The sequence below is a fragment of the Scyliorhinus torazame genome, chromosome 15 (genome assembly GCF_047496885.1).
Source record: "Scyliorhinus torazame isolate Kashiwa2021f chromosome 15, sScyTor2.1, whole genome shotgun sequence".
NCBI classification, from domain to species: Eukaryota; Metazoa; Chordata; class Chondrichthyes; order Carcharhiniformes; family Scyliorhinidae; genus Scyliorhinus; species Scyliorhinus torazame.
Genome location: NC_092721.1, coordinates 95,482,415 through 95,503,640, shown reverse-complemented (window position 1 = coordinate 95,503,640; position 21,226 = coordinate 95,482,415). Strand labels below are relative to the sequence as shown.

Genomic DNA, 21,226 nt, shown 5'->3' with positions numbered 1-21,226 from the left:
TCTTCCCATTTCCCTTTTAGTTCATCTACCATAGTCTCCCCTTCGTCCCTCATTTCCCTATATATATCTGACACCTTACCATCCCCCACCCATGTCTTTGAGATCACTCTGTCCTGCACCTCTTGTGTCGGGAGCTGCGGGAATTCCCTCACCTGTTGCCTCGCAAAAGCCCTCAGTTGCATATACCTGAATGCATTCCCTTGGGGCAACCCATATTTCTCGGTCAGCGCTCCCAGACTCGCGAACTTCCCATCCACAAACAGATCTTTCAGTTGCGTTATTCCTGCTCTTTGCCACATTCCATATCCCCCATCCATTCCCCCCGGGGCAAACCTATGGTTGTTTCTTATCGGGGACCCCCCCAAGGCTCCAGTCTTTCCCCTCTGCCGTCTCCACTGTCCCCAAATCTTCAGTGTAGCCACCACCACCGGGCTTGTGGTGTAGTTCCTCGGTGAGAATGGCAATGGGGCTGTCACCATAGCCTGTAGGCTAGTCCCCCTACAGGACGCCCTCTCTAATCTCTTCCACGCCGCTCCCTCCTCCTCTCCCATCCACTTACTCACCATTGAAATATTAGCGGCCCAATAATACTCACTTAGGCTCGGTAGTGCCAGTCCCCCCCCTATCCCTGCTACGCTGTAAGAATCCCTTCCTCACTCTCGGGGTCTTCCCGGCCCACACAAAACCCATGATGCTCTTTTCGATCCTTTTTAAAAAAGCCTTCGTGATCACCACCGGGAGGCACTGAAACACAAAGAGGAATCTTGGGAGGACCACCATCTTAACCGCCTGCACCCTCCCTGCCAGTGACAGGGATACCATATCCCATCTCTTGAAATCCTCCTCCATTTGTTCCACCAACCGCGTTAAATTTAACCTATGCAATGTGCCCCAATTCTTGGCTATCTGGATCCCCAGGTAACGAAAGTCCCTTGTTACCTTCCTCAAAGGTAGGTCCTCTATTTCTCTACTCTGCTCCCCTGGATGCACCACAAACAACTCACTTTTCCCCATGTTCAATTTATACCCTGAAAAATCCCCAAACTCCCCAAGTATCCGCATTATTACTGGCATCCCCTCTGCCGGGTCTGCCACATATAGTAACAAATCGTCCGCATACAAAGATACCCGGTGTTCTTCTCCTCCTCTAAGTACTCCCCTCCACTTCTTGGAACCCCTCAACGCTATCGCCAGGGGCTCAATCGCCAGTGCAAACAATAATGGGGACAGAGGGCATCCCTGCCTTGTCCCTCTATGGAGCCGAAAATATGCAGATCCCCGTCCATTCGTGACCACGCTCGCCATCGGGGCCCTATACAACAGCTGCACCCATCTAACATACCCCTCTCCAAAACCAAATCTCCTCAACACCTCCCACAAATAATCCCACTCCACTCTATCAAATGCTTTCTCGGCATCCATCGCCACTACTATCTCCGTTTCCCCCTCTGGTGGGGGCATCATCATTACCCCTAACAGCCTCCGTATATTCGTGTTCAGCTGTCTCCCCTTCACAAACCCAGTTTGGTCCTTGTGGACCACCCCGGGACACATTCCTCTATTCTCATTGCCATTACCTTGGCCAGGATCTTGGCATCTACATTTAGGAGGGAAATAGGTCTATAGGACCCGCATTGTAGCGGGTCCTTTTCCTTCTTTAAGAGAAGCGATATCGTTGCTTCAGACATAGTCGGGGGCAGTTGTCCCCTTTCCTTTGCCTCATTAAAGGTCCTCGTCAATACCGGGGCGAGCAAGTCCACATTTTTTCTTTAGAATTCGACTGGGAATCCATCCGGTCCCGGGGCCTTTCCCGCCTGCATGCTCCTAATTCCTTTCACCACTTCTTCTACCTCGATCTGTGCTCCCAGTCCCACCCTTTCCTGCTCTTCCACCTTGGGAAATTCCAGCCGATCCAAAAAGCCCATCATTCTCTCCCTCCCATCCGGGGGTTGAGCTTCATATAATTTTTTATAAAATGTCTTGAACACTCCATTCACTCTCTCCGCTCCCCGCTCCATCTCTCCTTCCTCATCCCTCACTCCCCCTATTTCCCTCGCTGCTCCCCTTTTCCTCAATTGGTGTGCCAGCAACCTGCTCGCCTTCTCCCCATTTTCGTACTGTACACCCTGTGCCTTCCTCCACTGTGCCTCTGCAATGCCCGTAGTCAGCAAGTCAAATTCTACATGTAGCCTTTGCCTTTCCCTGTACAATCCCTCCTCCGGTGCTTCCGCATATTGTCTGTCCACCCTCAAAAGTTCTTGCAGCAACCGCTCCCATTCCTTACTCTCCTGCTTCCCTTTATGTACCCTTATTGATATCAGCTCCCCTCTAACCACCGCCTTCAGCGCCTCCCAGACCACTCCCACCTGGAACCCCATTATCATTGAGTTCCAAGTACTTTTCAATGCACCCCCTCACCCTTAGACACACCCCCTCATCTGCCATTAGTCCCATGTCCATTCTCCAGGGTGGGCGCCCTCCTGTTTCCTCCCCTATCTCCAAGTCTACCCAGTGTGGAGCGTGATCCGAAATGGCTATAGCCGTATACTCCGTTCCCCTCACCTTCGGGATCAACGCCCTTCCCAGCACAAAAAAGTCTATTCGCGAGTAGACTTTATGGACATAGGAGAAAAACGAGAACTCCTTACTCCTAGGTCTGCTAAATCTCCACGGGTCTACGCCTCTCATCTGCTCCATAAAATCTTTAAGTACCTTGGCTGCTGCCGGCCTCCTTCCAGTCCTGGACTTCGACCTATCCAGCCCTGGTTCCAACAATCTCCCCCCATTATCAGCTTTCCCATCTCTAGGTCCGGAATGCGTCCTAGCATCCGCCTCATAAAATTGGCATCATCCCAGTTCGGGGCATATACGTTTACCAAAACCACCGTCTCCCCCTGTAGTTTGCCACTCACCATCACGTATCTGCCCCTGTTATCCGCCACTATAGTCTTTGCCTCGAACATTACCCGCTTCCCCACTGATATAGCCACCCCCCTGTTTTTCGCATCTAGCCCCGAATGGAACACCTGCCCCACCCATCCTTTGCGTAGCCTAACCTGGTCTATCAGTTTCAGGTGCGTTTCCTGTAACATAACCACATCTGCCTTAAGTTTCTAAAGGTGTGCGAGTACCCGTGCCCTCTTTATCGGCCCGTTCAGCCCTCTCACGTTCCACGTGATCAGCCGGGTTGGGGGGCTTCCTACCCCCCCCCCCCCCTTGTCGATTAGCCATCCCCTTTTTCCAGCTCCTCACCCGGTTCCCACGCAGCTGTATCTCCCCCAGGCGGTGCCCCCCCCCCCGCCCATCCCCTCCCATACCAGCTCCCCCCTCTCCCCAGCAGCAGCAACCCAGTAATTCCCCCCTCCCACCCCCCCCGCTAGATCCCCCGCTAGCGTAATTACTCCCCCCATGTTGCTCCCAGAAGTCAGCAAACTCTGGCCGACCTCGGCTTCCCCCCGTGACCTCGGCTCGCACCGTGCGACGCCCCCTCCTTCCTGCTTCTCTATTCCCGCCATGATTATCATAGCGCGGGAACCAAGCCCGCGCTTCTCCCTTGGCCCCGCCCCCAATGGCCAACGCCCCATCTCCTCCACCTCCCCTCCCCCCCCCCCCATCACCACCTGTGGAAGAGAGAAAAGTTACCACATCGCAGGATTAGTACATAAAACTCCTCTTTCCCCCCTTTTTAACCCCCCTCTTCGCCCCTCACATTCGCCCCACCACTTTGTTCAAACGTTCTTTTTAATAACTCGCTCATTCCAGTTTTTCTTCCACAATAAACGCTTCATCCGCCGTCTCAAAGTAGTGGTGCCTTCCTCGATATGTGACCCACAGTCTTGCTGGTTGCAGCATTCCAAATTTTATCTTCTTTTTATGAAGCACCGCCTTGGCCCGATTAAAGCTCACCCTCCTTCTCACCACCTCCGCACTCCAGTCTTGATAAACGCGGATCACCGCGTTCTCCCATTTACTGCTCCGAGTTTTCTTTGCCCATCTAAGGACCATTTTTTTATCCTTAAAACGGAGGAATCTCACCACTATGGCTCTGGGAATTTCTCCTGCTCTCGGTCCTCGCGCCATCACTCGGTATGCTCCCTCCACCTCCAACGGACCCGCCGGGGCCTCCGCTCCCATTAACGAGTGCAGCATCGTGCTCACATATGCCCCGACGTCCGCTCCCTTCACACCTTCAGGAAGACCAAGAATCCTCAGATTGTTCCTCCTTGCATTGTTCTCCAGTGCCTCCAACCTTTCCACACATCGTTTCTGATGTGCCTCATGCATCTCCGTCTTCACCACCAGGCCCTGTATGTCGTCCTCATTCTCGGCTGCCTTTGCCTTCACGACCCGAAGCTCCCGCTCCTGGGTCTTTTGTTCCTCCTTTAGCCCTTCGATCGCCTGTAGTATCGGGGCCAACAGCTCTTTCTTCATTTCCTTTTTGAGCTCTTCCACACAGCATTTCAAGAACTCTTGTTGTTCAGGGCCCCATGTTAAACTGCCACCTTCCGACGCCATCTTGGTTTTTGCTTGCCTTCCTTGCTGCTGTTCTAAAGGATCCACTGCAATCCGGCCACTTTCTCCTCCTTTTTTCATCCGTATCCAGGGGGGATTCCCTTCTGGTTTACCGCACAAAATTGCCGTTGGGGCTCCTATCAAGAGCCCAAAAGTCCGTTTCACCGGGAGCTGCCGAAATGTGCGACTCAGCTGGTCATCGCCACACCCGGAAGTCCTAGAATCCATTGTTAAGGATGAGATTTCTAAATTCTTGGAAGTGCAGGGTCGGATTAGGACAAGTCAGCATGGATTTAGTAAGGGGAGGTCGTGCCTGACAAACCTGTTAGAGTTCTTTGAAGAGATAACAAATAGGTTAGACCAAGGAGAGCCAATGGATGTTATCTATCTTGACTTCCAAAAGGCCTTTGATAAGGTGCCTCACAGGAGACTGCTGAGTAAAATAAGGGCCCATGGTATTTGATTGACGATTGGCTGTCAGGCAGAAGGCAGAGAGTTGGGATAAAAGGTTCTTTTTCGGAATGGCAACCGGTGACGAGTGGTGTCCCGCAGGGTTCAGTGTTGGGGCTACAGCTGTTCTCTTTATATATTAACGACCTAGATGACGGGACTGGGGGCATTCTGCCTAAGTTTGCCGATGATACAAAGATAGGTGGAGGGGCAGGTAGTATGTAGGAGGTGGGGAGGCTGAAGAAAGATTTTAGACCGTTTAGGCGAGTGGTCCAAGAAATGGCTGATGAAATTCAACGTGGGCAAGTGCAAGGTCTTGCACTTTGGAAAAAAGAATAGAGGCATGGACTATTTTCTAAACGGTGACAAAATTCATAATGCTGAAGTGCAAAGGGACTTGGGAGTCCTAGTCCAGGATTCTCTAAAGGTAAACCTGCAGGTTGAGTCCATAATTAAGAAAGCAAATGTAATGTTGTCATTTATCTCGAGGCTTGGAATATAAAAGCAGGGATGTACTTCTGAAGCTTTATAAAGCATTAGTTAGGCCCAATTTAGAATACTGTGAGCAATTTTGGGCCTCAGGAAGGACATACTGGCACTGGAGCGGGTCCAGCGGAGATTCACACAGATGATCCCAGGAATGGTACGCCTAACATACGATGAACGTCTGAGGATCCTGTGATTATATTCATTGGCGTTTAGGAGGTTGAGGGGAGAATTAATAGAAAATTACAAGATAATGAATGGCTTAGATAGGGTGGACGTAGGGAAGTTGTTTCCATTAGCAGGGGAGACTAGGACCCGGGGGCACAGCCGTAGAATAAAAGGGAGTCACTTTAGAACAGAGATGAGGAGAAATTTCTTCAGCCAGAGAGTGGTGGGTCTGTGGACTTCATTGCCACAGAGGGCGGTGGAGGCCAGGACGTTGAGTGTCTTTAAGACAGAAGTTGATAAATTCTTGGTTTCTCGAGGAATTAAGGGCTATGGAGAGAGAGCGGGTAAATGGAGTTTTAAAAAATATATATATTTATTAAGAATTTTAACACAGTTTTTCACCCTTACAAACAAACCCCCCCCCCCCCCCCCCCCGTAACAAAAAGAAAGAAAGCGCACATTGCAAGACATGAACGTAGTAAATCGATATGATACAGAGCTTTGTACATTGGATTCCTCCCGTAAATGTCAGTTTTCCAGATCCTTCATGTATTGTCTTGCTCAAATACCCCCCAAACAAGCCTCCCCTCCACCCCCCCCCATGTAATAAGGTTCCCCCCCCGGGTTGCTGCTGCTGCTGACCGACCTTCATCTAACGCTCCGCGAGATAGTCTAAGAACGGTTGCCACCGCCTGTAGAACCCCTGCGCAGACCCTCTCAAGGCAAACTTTATCCGCTCCAATTTGATAAATTCAGCCATATCATTTATCCAGGCCTCCACGCTGGGGGGCTTCGCTTCTTTCCACATTAACAAGATCCTTCGCCGGGCTACTAGGGACGCAAAAGCCAGTATGCCGGCCTTTTTCGCCTCCTGCACTCCCGGCTCGTCCACTACTCCAAATAGTGCTAGCCCCCAGCTTGGCTTGACCCGGACTTTCACCACCTTAGATACTGTTCCCGCCACTCCCCTCCAGAACCCCTCCAGTGCCGGGCATGACCAAAACATATGGACATGGTTTGCCGGACTTCCTGAGCACCTCCCGCATCTGTCCTCTACCCCAAAAAACCTACTCAGCCTCGCCCCCGTCATGTGCGCTCTATGAACCACCATAAATTGTATCAGGCTAAGCCTGGCACACGAAGAAGAGGAGTTAACCCTACTTAGGGCATCAGCACATAGCCCCTCCTCAATCTCCTCCTCCAGCTCCTCCTCCCATTTACCCTTCAGCTCCTCTACCAACGCCTCCCCCTCTTCTTTCATCTCCTGGTATATCGCCGACACCTTGCCCTCTCCGACCCATACACCCGAGATCACCCTGTCTTGAATCTCCTGTGCGAGGAGCAACGGGAATTCCCTCACCTGTCGCCTCACAAACGCCCTCACCTGCATGTATCTGAAAGCATTTTCCAGGGGTAGCCCAAACTTCTCTTCCAGTGCCCCTAGGCTCGCAAACGTCCTGTCAATGAACAGGTCCCCCATTCTTCTAATTCCTGCCCGATGACAGCTCTGAAACCCCCCCGTCCATCCTCCCTGGGACAAGCCGATGGTTACCCCTGATCGGGGACCACACCGAGGCTCCCATTGCGCCCCTATGCCGTCTCCACTGGCCCCAGATCTTTAGCGATGCCGCCACCACCGGACTCGTGGTGTACCTTGTCGGCGAGAGCGGCAGCGGTACCGTCACCAGCGCCCCCAGGCTCGTTTCCTTGCAGGACGCCATTTCCAACCTCTTCAAAGCCGCCCTTTCTCCCTCCATCACCCACTTACGGATCATCGCCACATTTGCTGCCCAGTAGTAGCCACCCAGATTCGGCAACGCCAATCCTCCTCTGTCCCTACTCCAGAAACCCTCTCCTTACCCTCGGGGTCTTATTCGCCCACACAAAACCCATAATACTCCTGCCTACCCTCTTAAAAAAGGCCTTGGTGATTACAATTGGAAGGCACTGGAACACAAAACGAAACCTCGGGAGGACCACCATTTTGACCGACTGCACTCTACCCGCTAGCGAGAGCGGCAACATGTCCCATCGTTTGAAGTCATCCTCCATCTGCTCCACCAGCCTCATCAGATTAAGTTCATGTTGGGGCTCCCAACTCCTAGCTATTTGGATCCCCAAGTACCGAAAGCTCTTTTCCGCCCTCCTCAGCGGTAGATCGTCTATCCCCCTTTCTTGGTCTCCTGACTGTACTACAAAAAGCTCACTCTTCCCTACATTAAGCTTATAGCCCGAAAAATCCCCAAACTCCCTTAGAGTCTGCATGACCTCCACCATCCCCTCCACTGCACCCGCCACATACAGCAACAGGTCGTCTGCACAAAGTGACACTCGATGCTCCTCTCCCTCTCGAACCACCCCCCTCCATTTCCTAGACTCCCTTAATGACATGGCCAAGGGCTCAATTGCTAATGCAAACAACAGGGAGGACAGGGGGCACCTCTGCCTCGTCCCACGATATAGCCGAAAATACTCCGATCTCCACCAATTCGTAACCACACTCGCCACTGGGGCTCTGTATAGGAGCTTAACCCAACTAATAAACTCTACCCCGAACTCAAACCTCCACAGCACTTCCCAGAGGTACTCCCACTCTACTCGGTCAAAGGCCTTCTCCGCGTCCATCGCCACCACTATCTCCGCCTCTCCCTCCACCGATGGCATCATTATCACGTTTAAGAGCCGCCGCACATTGGTGTTTAGCTGCCTGCCCTTTACAAATCCCATCTGGTCCTCGTGAATCACCCCCGGGACACAGTCCTCGATCCTCGTAGCCAGCACTTTTGCCAGCAACTCAGCATCCACGTTGAGGAGCGAGATCGGCCTGTATGACCCACATTGCAGTGGGTCCTTGTCCCGCTTCAGGATCAAAGAGATCGTCGCCTCAGACTTTGTCGGGGGCAGGGTCCCTCCCTCCCTCCCTCCCTTGCCTCATTAAAATTCATTACTAGCAACGGGGCTAACAGGTCTACGTATTTCCTATAGAACTCAACCGGGAACCCGTCCGGTCCCGGGGCCTTCCCTGCCTGCATACTCCCCAGACCTTTGCTCAGCTCCTCCAACCCAATTGGTGCCCCCAAACCAGCCACCTCCTGCTCCTCCACCCTCGGGAACTTCAGTTGGTCCAAGAATCGTCACATCCCCTCTTCCCCCGCTGGGGGCTGGGATCTGTACAGCTCCTCATAGAAGGCCTTGAATGCCTCATTTACTTTCGTCGCGCTCCGCACCGTAGCTCCCCTTCCATCCTTGACTCCACCTATTTCCCTCGCTGCCATCGTCTTACGGAGCTGGTGTGCCAGCATCCGGCTCGCCTTCTCCCCATACTCATACGTCGCCCCCTGCGCTTTCCTCCACTGTGCCTCTGCCTTCCCTGTGGTCAACAGGTCGAACTCCGTGTGGAGATGTCGCCTTTCCCTAATAGTCCCTCTCCTGGGGCCTCTGCGTATCTCCTGTCCACTCTTTAAAATCTCCCCCACTAACCTTTCCCTTTCCATGCCCTCTATCTTCTCCCTATGAGCCCTGATGGAGATTAGCTCTCCCCTAATCACCGCCTTCAGCACCTCCCATACCACCCCCACCTGAACCTCCCCATTGTCATTGGCCTCCAAGTGCCTTTCAATGTACCCCCTCACCCTCTCTCACACCGCCTCATCTTCCAGCAGTCCCACATCCAACCGCCACAACGGGCGTTGGTCCCTCTCCTCTCCCAACTCCAGTTCCACCCAGTGCGGGGCATGATCTGAAATGGCGATGGCATAATACTCCGTTCCCTCCACTTTCGGGATCAGCGCCCTGCCCAGAACAAAAAATCTATCCGGGAGTAGGCTTTGTGCACGTGGGAGAAAAAAGAAAATTCCCTGGCCTGTGGCCTGGCAAACCTCCATGGATCCACTCCCCCCATCTGGTCCATAAACCCCCTAAGCACCTTGGCCACAGCTGGCCTCTTTCCGGTCCTAGATCTGGAGCGATCCAGTGCTGGGTCCAACACCGTATTAAAATCCCCCCCCATTATCAAGCTTCCTACCTCCAGGTCCGGAATGCGCCCCAACATACGCTTCATGAATCCAGCATCATCCCAGTTCGGGGCGTATACGTTTACCAATACCACCCACGTCCCCTGCAACTTACCACTCACCTTCACGTATCGACCTCCATTTTCCACTACGATATTCTTGGCCTCAAACGACAGCTGCTTCCCCACCAATATTGCCACCCCTCTGTTCTTCGCATCCAACCCCGAATGGAATACCTGTCCTACCCATCCCTTTCTTAACCTGACCTGGTCTGCAACCTTCAAATGTGTCTCCTGAAGCATGACCACGTCTGCCTTCAGTCCCTTTAAGTGCGCGAACACTCGGGCCCTCTTTACCGGCCCATTCAGGCCTCTCGCATTCCACGTTATCAGCCGGATTGGGGGGCCTCCCCCCCCCCCCCCCCCCCCCCCCCCCCCCCCGCCATCCCCTTTTCTATGCCAGTCCCATGCCCGCGCCGCCCTCACCCTCCAGTCCCCCAGATGGGGGACCCCCGCCCCGACCACCTCTTCTGCGTCCAATTCCCCCTCGGCCAATGCAGCGGCAACCCTATCCCCCCCCCCCCCCCCGGCTGGACCCGTGGCTAGCTCTTTTGCTCCCCCCATAGCACTCCCGTAAGTCAGCTGACTCCTGCTGACTCCGGCTTCCCCCGCCGTCCCATTGACCCCCCCGTGTGGGAATCTCCCAATCAGTGTGCGCTCCTCCATTCCCCCCCCACTCCGTCCTTCCCTCGTGCGGGAAAAAGCCCGCGCATTCCTGAGCCTGCCCCGCCCCCTCTGGTGCAGCTCCTGTCGCGGCCTTGTCTCATTTCCCCCATCCCCGAGCCTCCCCTCCCTCCAGCACCGGTGCCCACCGTCTCATACAGTCTTCTCACCCGGTCCCTTTCCCCATCCCCATCCATCACCCAACCCGTGGAACATTTTCTGCACGTGATTAACACCCTATGTACAACAAACATCAAACATCCCCCCCCCACCCTCACAAACCCTCAGTTTCAGTCCAACTTTTCAGTTTGAATAAAGGTCCAAGCCTCCTCAGGCGTTTCAAAATAGTGATGTTGATCCTTGAATGGGACCCACAATCGCGCTGGCTGCAGCATTCCGAATCTCACTCCTTTCCGATGCAGCACCGCCTTGGCCCGGTAGTAACCCGCTCTCCTCTTTGCTACCTCCGTGCTCCAGTCCGGGTAGATTCTGATCTCCACATTCTCCCAGCTGCTGCTCCGCCCTTTCTTGGCCCATTTCAAGACCCTCTCTCTGTCCATGAAATGGTGAAACCTCACCACAATCGCCCTTGGCGGCTCATTAGCCTTGGGCCTCCTCGCCAGCACCCAATGTGCCCCATCCAGCTCCAGAGGCCTTGGAGGGGCCTCCGCACCCATCAGCGACTCGAGCATCGTGCTCGCATATGCCCCGGCATCGGCCCCCTCCACTCCTTCAGGGAGACCCAGGATCCGAAGATTCTTTCTCCTCGACCTGTTCTCCAGATCTTCGAATCTTTCCGCCCACCTTTTGTGCAGCGCCTCGTGCACCTCCACCTTCACCGCCAGGCCCAAGATCTCATCCTCGTTCTCATTAACTTTTTTCTGCATCTCCTGGATCTTTACTTCGTGGGCCTTCTGGGTCATCCCTAATCCTTCAATCACCGACAGCGTAGGCGCCAGCATCTCTTTCCGCAGCTCCTCAAAACAGCGCTTAATGAACTCATGCAGCTCCGGCCCGCCTTCCACTTTATCTCCGGCCGCCGCCATCTTGTTTTTCTTCTCTCGCTTCTCTCGCTGCTCCAACGCCGCTTTTTTAGCCGTTTCACTTCTTGTCCGTTCCATATACCGTGAAGGGGGGACCTCACTCTCACCTTCCCACGCGGAACATCTTCAAAAAATTCCCGTCGGGGCTCCTCTGGAGAGCCCGAAAGTCCGTGATCGCGGGAGCTGCCGAATCGTGCGGCTTAGCTCCGTATCGTCGCAACCGGAAGTCCGGGTAAATGGAGTTGAAATCAGCCATGATTGAATGGTGGAGTGGACTCGATGGGCCGAATGGCCTTACTTCCGCTCCTATGTCTTATGGTCTTATGGTCATCATTTCTATGACATGACCCTCCTGCACCAGATGTTTTGAACTTAATATAAATTAGCTTGAAATGAATTGTCCAAAATTATCTACTGGCAGTATACGCCCTTTATGGGATTAATGGTGGTTTCATAATATTTAGATGGTTTGCAAGCATTGATGTAAAAATGTGGAACATCACAAGAGAAATGGGTTACTTTCATATAGGGTCCTTGTCTTTTTTGTCAATAAATGGGGCTCTCCAAGCATCTAATTTGAAGCTAATTTTAATAATTTTGTGACACAGTTTAAGTAGTAGGGGAGCCAATTTAGCTATCTTTTTTTTAAACGGTTAGAAAGGCATCTGGGCATGAGCTTGAAGAGAGGTTGGAACAACTTTTCCTAATAATAGCACATCCAAAGCCATTCACCATTCAGTTTGCTTCTTCGAGAGGAAGAGTGGAATAAATCTCTTGTAGCTTCCAGGAATATTTTTTCTCCTGACTTAAATGAGCCCGCAGTGAAGAGGTCAAATTGTTTGACTGTTCAACTGTGTTTACTGCTCTGCAAGTTCCACCAGCTTAGTTTTTCAACCATATTCTAAATCATTTTTTTAATATGCTATTTATTTATGTTTTTATCTTGATTTACAAAGCTCTTTGAAAGTATATTTTTCATCCTTTGTTTTGTTTTCCAGGTCACTTAGCATTGAATATCCGAGTCTTTCTGAGAGAGTGTGACCAACCTGAATGTACTCATGGTGATCATCAAACCTTAATCTGTGCGGGTAAGTGTAAATAAAACAGAGTAAACTGGGCAGTGATTCATTTCTTCTCTCGATCCTGTTTTCAGTTTTGTCAGTGTCACACTTAATTGCCTAGTTGTAAAATAATGATGTTAGCATGACCGGTGCAAACCAGGTTGGTATGGTGGGCAACACTGGAACAGGAACTACAACCCACTTGATCAGGAGGAAATTCTACAAATCTACTGCATAACCCATCATGCTGCCTACTTTCTATGTGCCTTGAAACTGCTCATTATTGACCGCTCAGCATAGGTTGGTGTGGAAGAGTTGTCGCGGTACTGCGCCAAGATTATTTTTTCCCCCTAGTGTTAAAAGTACACTTATTTATTAGGAGAGCTGCTCCAGAACATAAAATGAATGTTGTGATATTAAAAACTATGATTGAAGAGATGAAAATGTAATTTATGCAGCTGCTGGTGTTTGAGATTAGAAGTGAAACCACTTTGAAGACTCAGATTTCAGGCAGCCAACATGTAGTTATTAACTCGTAGTCAAAATAAATTGATGACAAATTGCTTTTGCAGTGCTGATAGTCCTCACTTTAGGAACAAAAAACAAAATTGATATTTGATAACATATAAATGGATTAATCATACCCTGGTAAGAGGCAAGACTTCTGTATTTTCAGGAACTCTGTTGTTGTATCAACTCGGCAGTGTTGTGTAAAATTATATTTTGTGGTAACACTAATAATACCGAGTTAGAAAGGGACATCTAGTGGCGGCCATGGCATGAGGGGTCACACACAGGACAGCTCTTGTCTGACAGTGTAGAAAAGAGCTCTTTTTACCCGAAATCGGGTGTCACTTCGACGGAAAACTGTAACTGAGGAGGCGTTCACCCCGGGAGTGGCATGCCTGCAGGTTACCAAACCCGGTAGAAAAAGGTGAAGGATCTGGCCAAGGAGTTGGAAGAGACCTGTGGCACAGCAGCTCGTGGAAAGGTGACAGAAGGGGAAGGGCCTGTGCAAGTTGGAAAGCCCCAGATGGAACAGTTGATGGCCTTCATTAAGGAAGAGTTCCACCAGCAATGTAAGGAGATGCAGGAAGATTGATCGAAGGCCATCGAAGGGGCTGTGGCACCCCCGAAGGGCTCAATGGTGAGGATGGAAAAACGTCTGGAGGCTCAGGGGTCGTAGATGCGAGAGATCGACAGGGTGATCCCTGAACACAGTGATAGAGTGGTGACACTGGAGGTGGATGCGGGGCTCTTAGGAGACCTTTGCAAGACATTGAGAGCAAAGGGGAGGAGCAGAAAAACGGGTTGAGGAGGCAGAATCTGCAAATAGTAGGCCTGCCTGAAGGAGTGGAAGGTGCGAGTCCCACGAGGTAGGTTTCCAGGATGCTGGCAGGGCTGCTGGTGGAGGGGGTGCTGGACAAGGCCCCTGAGGTGGACAGAGCGCACAGGTCTCTGAGGCAGAAGCCGCCATGGGCAGTGATCATGAGACTCCATAAGTTTGTGGAGAAAGAGAAGCTCTTGCAGTGGGAGTGGTGGAACTGTGAATTGGAGGGGAACAAGGTCCGAATATACTAGGACATTGGAGCTGAACTGGCAAAACGGCATGCAGGGTTCAACAGGGCCAAGGCATGCTGCGTCGACGGCAGATCAGGTTTGCGGTGCTCTACCCGGCGAAACTATGGATGACTTATGAAGTCCGGGAATATCATTTTGAGACCTCAGAAGTGGCCAACGACTTTATCAAGGAGCATAAACTGGGGGAGAACTGAATAATCTGGGAAACGGAGGTGCTGGCACTCTGGAATATTGGAGAACATGGGTAGAGTGGGGGTTGGAGGGATGTTCTTTTTCTTTTCCTCCGATGTTGAAGGGTTTTCTTCTTTTTTCTGTTGGGTTGACAAAGGGTAGCAAAGGTAAAAGGTTGTAAAGCCCCCCCCCCCCCCCCCCCCCCCCCCCCCCCCCGGGTCTGTGTTTTTTCTTCTTGTTTGTTTTTGGGGAAGGTGACCTGTGGTTCGAGATGAGTCTTTGTTTGGGTGGGGGAGGGGGAGGTCAGCGGAGAGCCGCCTTAACAGAACAAAGAGGTGAGGGTGAGGAAGAGATGGGGTCAGTAGGAGGAGCCTTTGGGCAGGAGTTGCCACGCTGACGGGCAATGCTGGTGAACGGAAGTGAGGTGGGGAGAAGGCCGAGATAGGTGGCCGTGGGGGAGGTGGGGGGAGGGAGTTGGGGGGAGAGGGAGGGAGATGCAACGCAGCAAGTTTGGAGAAGAAACATGGTCAGGGCGAAGAAAGGGGCCATCTTGGATGGGCCAGGTACAGGGTGAAATAATGGGGGCAGAGCCAAAAGGGGAGGATGGCGGATTGTATAGGACAGTGGCGGCGTAAGCCCCTGGTACGGCTGATAACTTGGAACTTTTGAGGGCTCAATGAACTGGTGAAAAGATCTCGGGTTTTTCCGCAGCTAACGAGTTTAGAAGTGGAGGTAGTCTTTCTGCAGGAGCTGCACCTCCGCGTGAAGAACCAGGTTAGCTAAGAAAGGGTGGGTGGGACTGGTTTACTGATGGGGTTTGATTCAAAATTGCGGGGGTGGCCATTTTGATGGGCAAGAAAATGGGGTTTGTGAGCGCGAAGGAAGTGAGGGACTCGGGTGGACGATATGTGATGGTGAGTGGAGTATTAGAGGGGATGCCGGTGATACTGGTGAATATATATGCACCAAATTGGAACGATGTAGGTTTTGAGGGGGTTGCTGGCAACGGTCCCATACTTGGCCATGCACCAGTTGATTATGGGAGGATATTTTAATTGAGAGCCAAGGGTAGGTAGATCGAGCCCCAGGTCAATGGGTAGGAAACAAATGGCCAAGGAGCTGGCCACGTTTATGGAAAAGATGGGTATGGTGGACCCGTGGCACTTCAAGAACCCACGGGGAAGGGAGTTTCATAGATTTCATAGAATTTACAGTGCAGAAGGAGGCCATTCAGCCCATCGAGTTCTCATGTGTATAGGGTGTATTCAAGAATCAACTTTTTTGTGGTAAGCCGGCAGGTTTTGGTTGGGGTGGAGAGGGCAGAGTATGCCGGGATGGTAATCTCGGACCATGTGCCCCATTGGCTCTAGATTCGGCTTAGATCGAGATGGGAGCAGAGATGGGTGGAGGCTCAATTCCAGGTTGTTGACAGATAGAGGGGTTTGCGATAAAGTGTGGACTGTGATTAAAGATTATGTAGAATTGAACCAAATTGGGGAGGTTTCGGCGGCCACATTTTGGGAAGCACTAAAAGCGGTGGTCCTGGGAGAGATTATCTCATTCTAGGCACATGCGGATAGGGAAAGGAGGGAGGAATATGAATGACTAATGAACGAGATAGTTGAGGTAGATAGGGAGTACTCGAGGGCGTGCACCACAGAGGGATTGCTGAGGAGCAAAAATTGCAGGGGTAATTCGATAAGTTGACGACGGGGAAGGCGGTAAGTCAGCTGCGGAGAGCAAGTGGGGTGCAGTACGAATACGGGGAGAAGCCGAGTCGAATGTTAGCACATCAGCTACGAAGGCAGGCCGTGTCCAGGAAAAATTGAAGATGCAGCACGGTAGCACAGTTGGGGGAGGGTGGGGGGCAGCATGGTAGCACAGTGGTTGGCACAGTTACTTCACAGCTCCAGTGTCCCAGGTTCGGTTCCTGGCTTGGGTCACTGTCTGTCTGGAGTCTGCACGTTCTCCCTGTCTCTGCGTGGGTTTCCTCCAGGTGCTCCAGTTTCCTCCCACAGTCCAAAGACGTGCAGGTTAGGTGGATTGTCCAAAAAAGGTTAAGTGGGGTTACGGGGATAGGATGGTGGTGCGGACTTAAGTGGGGTGCTCTTTCCAAAGGCCGGTGCAGATTCAATGGGCCGAATGGCCTCCTTCTGCACTGTAAGTTCTATGATATGGACTGGGGCAGAGAATGTGGTGTCAGAGCCTGGGAAGATTGATGAGACGTTTAGGGATTATTATAAGGAGCTGTACAGGGGGGTTGTAAAGAGGAGGACATGGGACGGTTTTTAGACTAACTGGAGTTTTCACAGTTGGAGGAAGAGAAGAGGCAGGCACTAGAGGAGCCCTTGGGGCCGAGGGAGGAGTTGGACAATATAAGGGGTATGAAGTCGGGGAAGGCCCCCGGGGCCTAATGGTTACCTGGCGGAATTCTACAAGGAGTTTGTGTTGGACCTGGTGCCACAACTTTTGGGAGCGCTTAATGAGGCATTGGTGAAGGGAGATCTGCCTGAGAAGATGACGCAGGCAACCATCACATTAATGCTAAAGGAGGGAAAGACCTCCTGTGGGATGTATAGGCCCATATCGCTGTTAAATATGGGTGTGAAGGTGCTGGCTAAGTTCGTAGCGGGAAGGATGGAATGATGTGTCCCAGGGATGGTTACGGAGGACCAGACCGGTTTCGTAAAGGGCAGGCAGCTTTCTAGTAATATAAGGAGGCTGTTAAATGTGGTCATGAACCCGTCGAGAACTCTGCGGCAGTTGTGACCATGGATGCGGAGGAGTGGAGGATTTGACATGTGGAGTGGCAGTACTTGTTTTAGGTCCTGGGGACGTTTGGGTTTGGGCCGAAGTTTGTGGCATGGGTGCGTGCGCCTATTATATGTGGCACCGATGGCGAGTGTGCGGACCAACAACATGGGCTCACAAACTTTGAACTGCACAGGAGAACAAGGCAGGGGTGCCTGCTGTCGCCGCTGTTGTTTATGTCAGTGATAGAGCCTCTGGCAATGGCTCTTAGGAAGTCGACAGAGTAGCAAGGGATTATGAGTGGACAAAGGGAGCATCGGGTGTTGCTATGTGCGGACGACCTACTATTGTATGTTTTGACCCACTGGAGAGCATGGAGAGGATCATGGGCCTGTTGGGGAAGTTTGGGGCTTTCTCGGGATATCAGCTAAATATAAGTGAAAGCGAAGTGTTCCTGGTGAACGAGTTGGATTGACAAGCCAACCTAGGGGGGTTGGCATTCGAGGTGGCCAGAGACATGTATGGTTCCCTGGGGATTCAGATGGCGAGGGAATGGGCGATGCTACATAAATGGAATCTAACAAAGCTGGTGGAGGAGGTTAGGGAAGATCTGAAGAGGTGGGACACATTGCACCTGATTCTGGCAGGGAGGGTCCAAGTGGTGAAGATGAACATTCTGCCGACGTTCCTATTAATATTCCAGACACTTCTGACCTTTGTAACGAAGGCCTTCTTTTGAAAATTGGATATGATTATCTCAGACTTTGCATGGGCAGGGAAAGTGGCAAGGGTTAAGAGGACCCTGTTATAGAGGCAGAAGGGAGGGTTGCCGTTGCTGAACCTGCTACGCTACTACTGGCTGGCGAATGTGGAGAAGGTGAGGCGGTAGTAGGAAGAAGAGGGGGTAGAATCGTTTAGGATGGAGGATGAATTCTGTAGGGGTCCAGCTTGAGGGCTATGGTGACGGCGGCATTTCCAATGATGCCAAGGAAATACATGGAGAGCCCGATGGTGCAGTCCACAGTAAAGGTCTGGAACTAGCTGAGGATACATTTGAGGATCGAAGGGGTATATGTCGCTGCTGGCGCTGTTGTGTGGAAACCACGGTTTTGAGCCGGGGGGATAGATGGTATGTATAGGAAGTGGAGAGAAGTGGGGCTGGTTAAGGTGAGGGATCTGTACCTGGAAGAGGGGTTTTCCAGTATAGAGGAACTGAAGGAGAGGGTAGAGCTCCTGAGGGGAAGTGAGTTTAGGTACCTGTGGAATGTTTGGCAAGAGTTCCCCAGGTTGCCGAGGTACACCTGTTGGACCAACTGCTGCTTGTGGAAGTGGAAGGGGAGGGAAGGATCGGAGACACATATGGGTGACTGGGAATGCAGGGTGGTAAGCAGTTGGTGAAGAATGAGAAGAAGTGGGGGGGGGGGAGAGCTGGGAGGGGAGATAAATTGGGGAGTATGGAGTGAGACGCTACGAAGGGTAAATGAGACCTTGTGCGTAAGGATGAGCCTGATACAGTTCTCGGCCGTACGTAGGGTAAATATGTCTCAGGCGAGAATGAGTGGGTTCTTCCAGGCAGTGGCAGACGAGTGTGAGAAGTGTGGGCGGGGACCAGCGAATCATGCACATATGTTTTGGGGCTACGAAAAGTTGGAGAGATTCTGGGCGGGATTCTCTGCGTTGTTAACAAGTCTAGTGGGAGCGGAGGTTAAGCCGGACCCTTTGGTGGTGATATTCGCGTTATTGGTGAAGCCGGAGCTGATGGAATGGCAATGTTGTGACCTTCGCCTCCCTGATTGCCCAGTGAAGCATTCTGTTGGAGTGGCGGTCAACAACGCCGCCAGGGATGGCAGCCTGGCTGAGGGACTTGTCTGACATTCTTCGGTTGGAAAAGGTCAAGTACGAATTAAGTGGTTCCGCGGAGGGCTTTGAGGTAAGGTGGGGGATGTTCATGACCGTGTTTGAGGAGCTGTTTGTCTTGGGGGGTGGGGGAGGGAGAGAGATGGTGAGGGCGGGAGCAGGAGGGGGGTGAAAATGGGAAACATTTGTACAAACTGTATAGTTGGGTGTTGGGGAGTTTGCTCCCCGAATTGTTTATGTTTTGTAATCTTTTATATAAGTTTGGAATAAAACACATTTGAAGAAAAAATACTGAGTGAGAAAAAGCCCTTTGCTTTGGTAACTGACAGCAGAAAAGAATAGCAAGCATAGGTGCAGTGAAGTGCTGTCATTTTGCTGATTGCTGTATATTGCCATACAGTTCAATTTAGATCCATGATTGCCAGCTGGAAATAGCATAGGGGGGGCAATTTCAATCAGTAACTTATTGACTCACTAACCTCCAAATACAAGTACTATAAACTGAGGATCAGTGCAACATTTTTCTTTCCTAAATTCTAATAAATTGGTCAGAATAAATTAAGATCAAAGACCAAGTTATGAAATTTTAGCTTTGCAGGACTTTACTAATGTGCTGGTGGAAGGAAATCTTGTTTTAGATTTAAGCAAACTGTTTAGTCCAGGTGGTATAGAACAATTTTCTATCTGTGCTTTTATTTTTATCATTGCCTAGTAAATGTTTGTATTATTAATTTTTTAACTTTCTTAATCACTTGGTTAAGATATTTTTAATTATGGAATTGTAGGTTGTGTAACATTGCTAGAATTGTAGAAGGTGTAGGAGCTCAAATATATAGAGGAACACAGTAAAGTGTACTTCAGATTTAGAACAAATTCAGTTTAAAAGGGAATTTAGTTAGGTATGGCTGAGCTTAATTTATCTTCGTACCCACATTTTCATTTTACCCTTTTGGGGAGAACTGGTGAAAGAATTCCCAAGCTGATTATCAGCCCGTTGAACAGTGTTTCATGGCTAACAAGTCCTGACGTTGGACTCGAACCCGGAGCTTCTGGTCCAGTGGTAGGGACACTACCACTGAGTCACAAATCCTCCCGCTATACTTAATGGCCAGAAAGCCAGGGGCAACCCGGCCACGACTATTTAATGGATTTGTTGCTTTTCCTAGCACATGGCTTTTTCCTTAGGTGTGGGATTACAATTATGGACACATGGGTTTTTAAACACAAAACACTGTTTATTCCATGAACTCAACTTAACATCTTAAATAAACATTGGATCTGTTAACACCCCTTACTTCAAAGATAACTCAGAAAATATTGCAACAGTAAATAATTCCTCAAAATGTTCCTTCAAACTTCCAAGAGACTTAACACCTTTAAACAGAATCACATCAGGTTAATGGCTTTACTATTATGAGTTTAAATCACCCAAATGATCCAGAGATAGTCTTTCATGGCTGAAATCCAGCTCACTGCAAACACAGACACTCCCCAAGCTCTTTTTCTCCAAACTGCAGCTCTCTGGAAACACACAGACACACACAAGCTGCTTTTTAAAACTGCAGCTCTCTGGCAACACCCAGACCCACACGAGCTCTTTTTCAAACTACAAAACAAACTGCAAAATGGCTGACGTGAGCTCATCCCCACCCACTCTTTGACATCACTGTTGTCTTAAAGGTACATTGCTTAAACATCCATGTCTTAAAGGTACTCTCATGACAGTATTTATTGTAAAGTTAGTTCTAAATTATTTCTGTCGGTTGAAAAAATCCAAAGCAACATCTTAAGAGTTGGAAGACATAAATATGGCTTGCTGCAAAGTGATTGGAATCTCCTGTGTAAATGACAGGAATTATAAAAGAAAATCTACGTTGCAATTTATGTCTATCTAGGAATCTTCTAATGGATAGTTCTTGTCATCTTTTGTTGATGATACAGGCGTTGGCACTCAGATTCACATTTGTGAAGAGCACCCCTTTATAGATTAATTCACGGAAAATATACATTATTAAACCACTGACACTGGGAATTTAAGATAATTGATTTATAATTTGGTGCACTTCCTGTAACATCCCTCCATCATGTGTTCTTCCTTAAACTATATTGAACATGCTATTTCTAACTTTATTTTTTATAATTAGATCGGCTTATTCCAGATATGATTATTTTAGCTGCCATAGGTTGGACTGTTCTCAACTGCTCCATCTGCCTGAAGCCGGTGAAGTTTGGGTATCTTGCTCAAACAAAGCTTGTGTCATTTTTCCCTGCTCCTGACCACTATCCTCTCCAATTCTGACCCTGGCTCCAAGTGCCCTATACTTGTGCCAGTTTCGACTTGGCTTTATTTACTTTATGATTGTAGCCACCTCCGAATGGAATCCAAGTACTTTCTTGGATGAATACATTTA

General features: G+C 50.4%; 1 protein-coding gene across 2 annotated transcripts in view; it reads left to right on the top strand.

The window, feature by feature from the left end:
• The window catches only part of LOC140391693 (protocadherin Fat 3-like), a 1,133,162-nt gene that overhangs the window by 217,031 nt on the left and 894,905 nt on the right, over positions 1-21,226 (top strand). For both annotated transcript variants that reach the window (XM_072476450.1, XM_072476451.1), the window contains exon 2: positions 12,393-12,482. The gene's annotated coding sequence lies outside the window, so the exon portion shown is untranslated. The remainder of the gene's footprint in view (positions 1-12,392; positions 12,483-21,226) is intronic.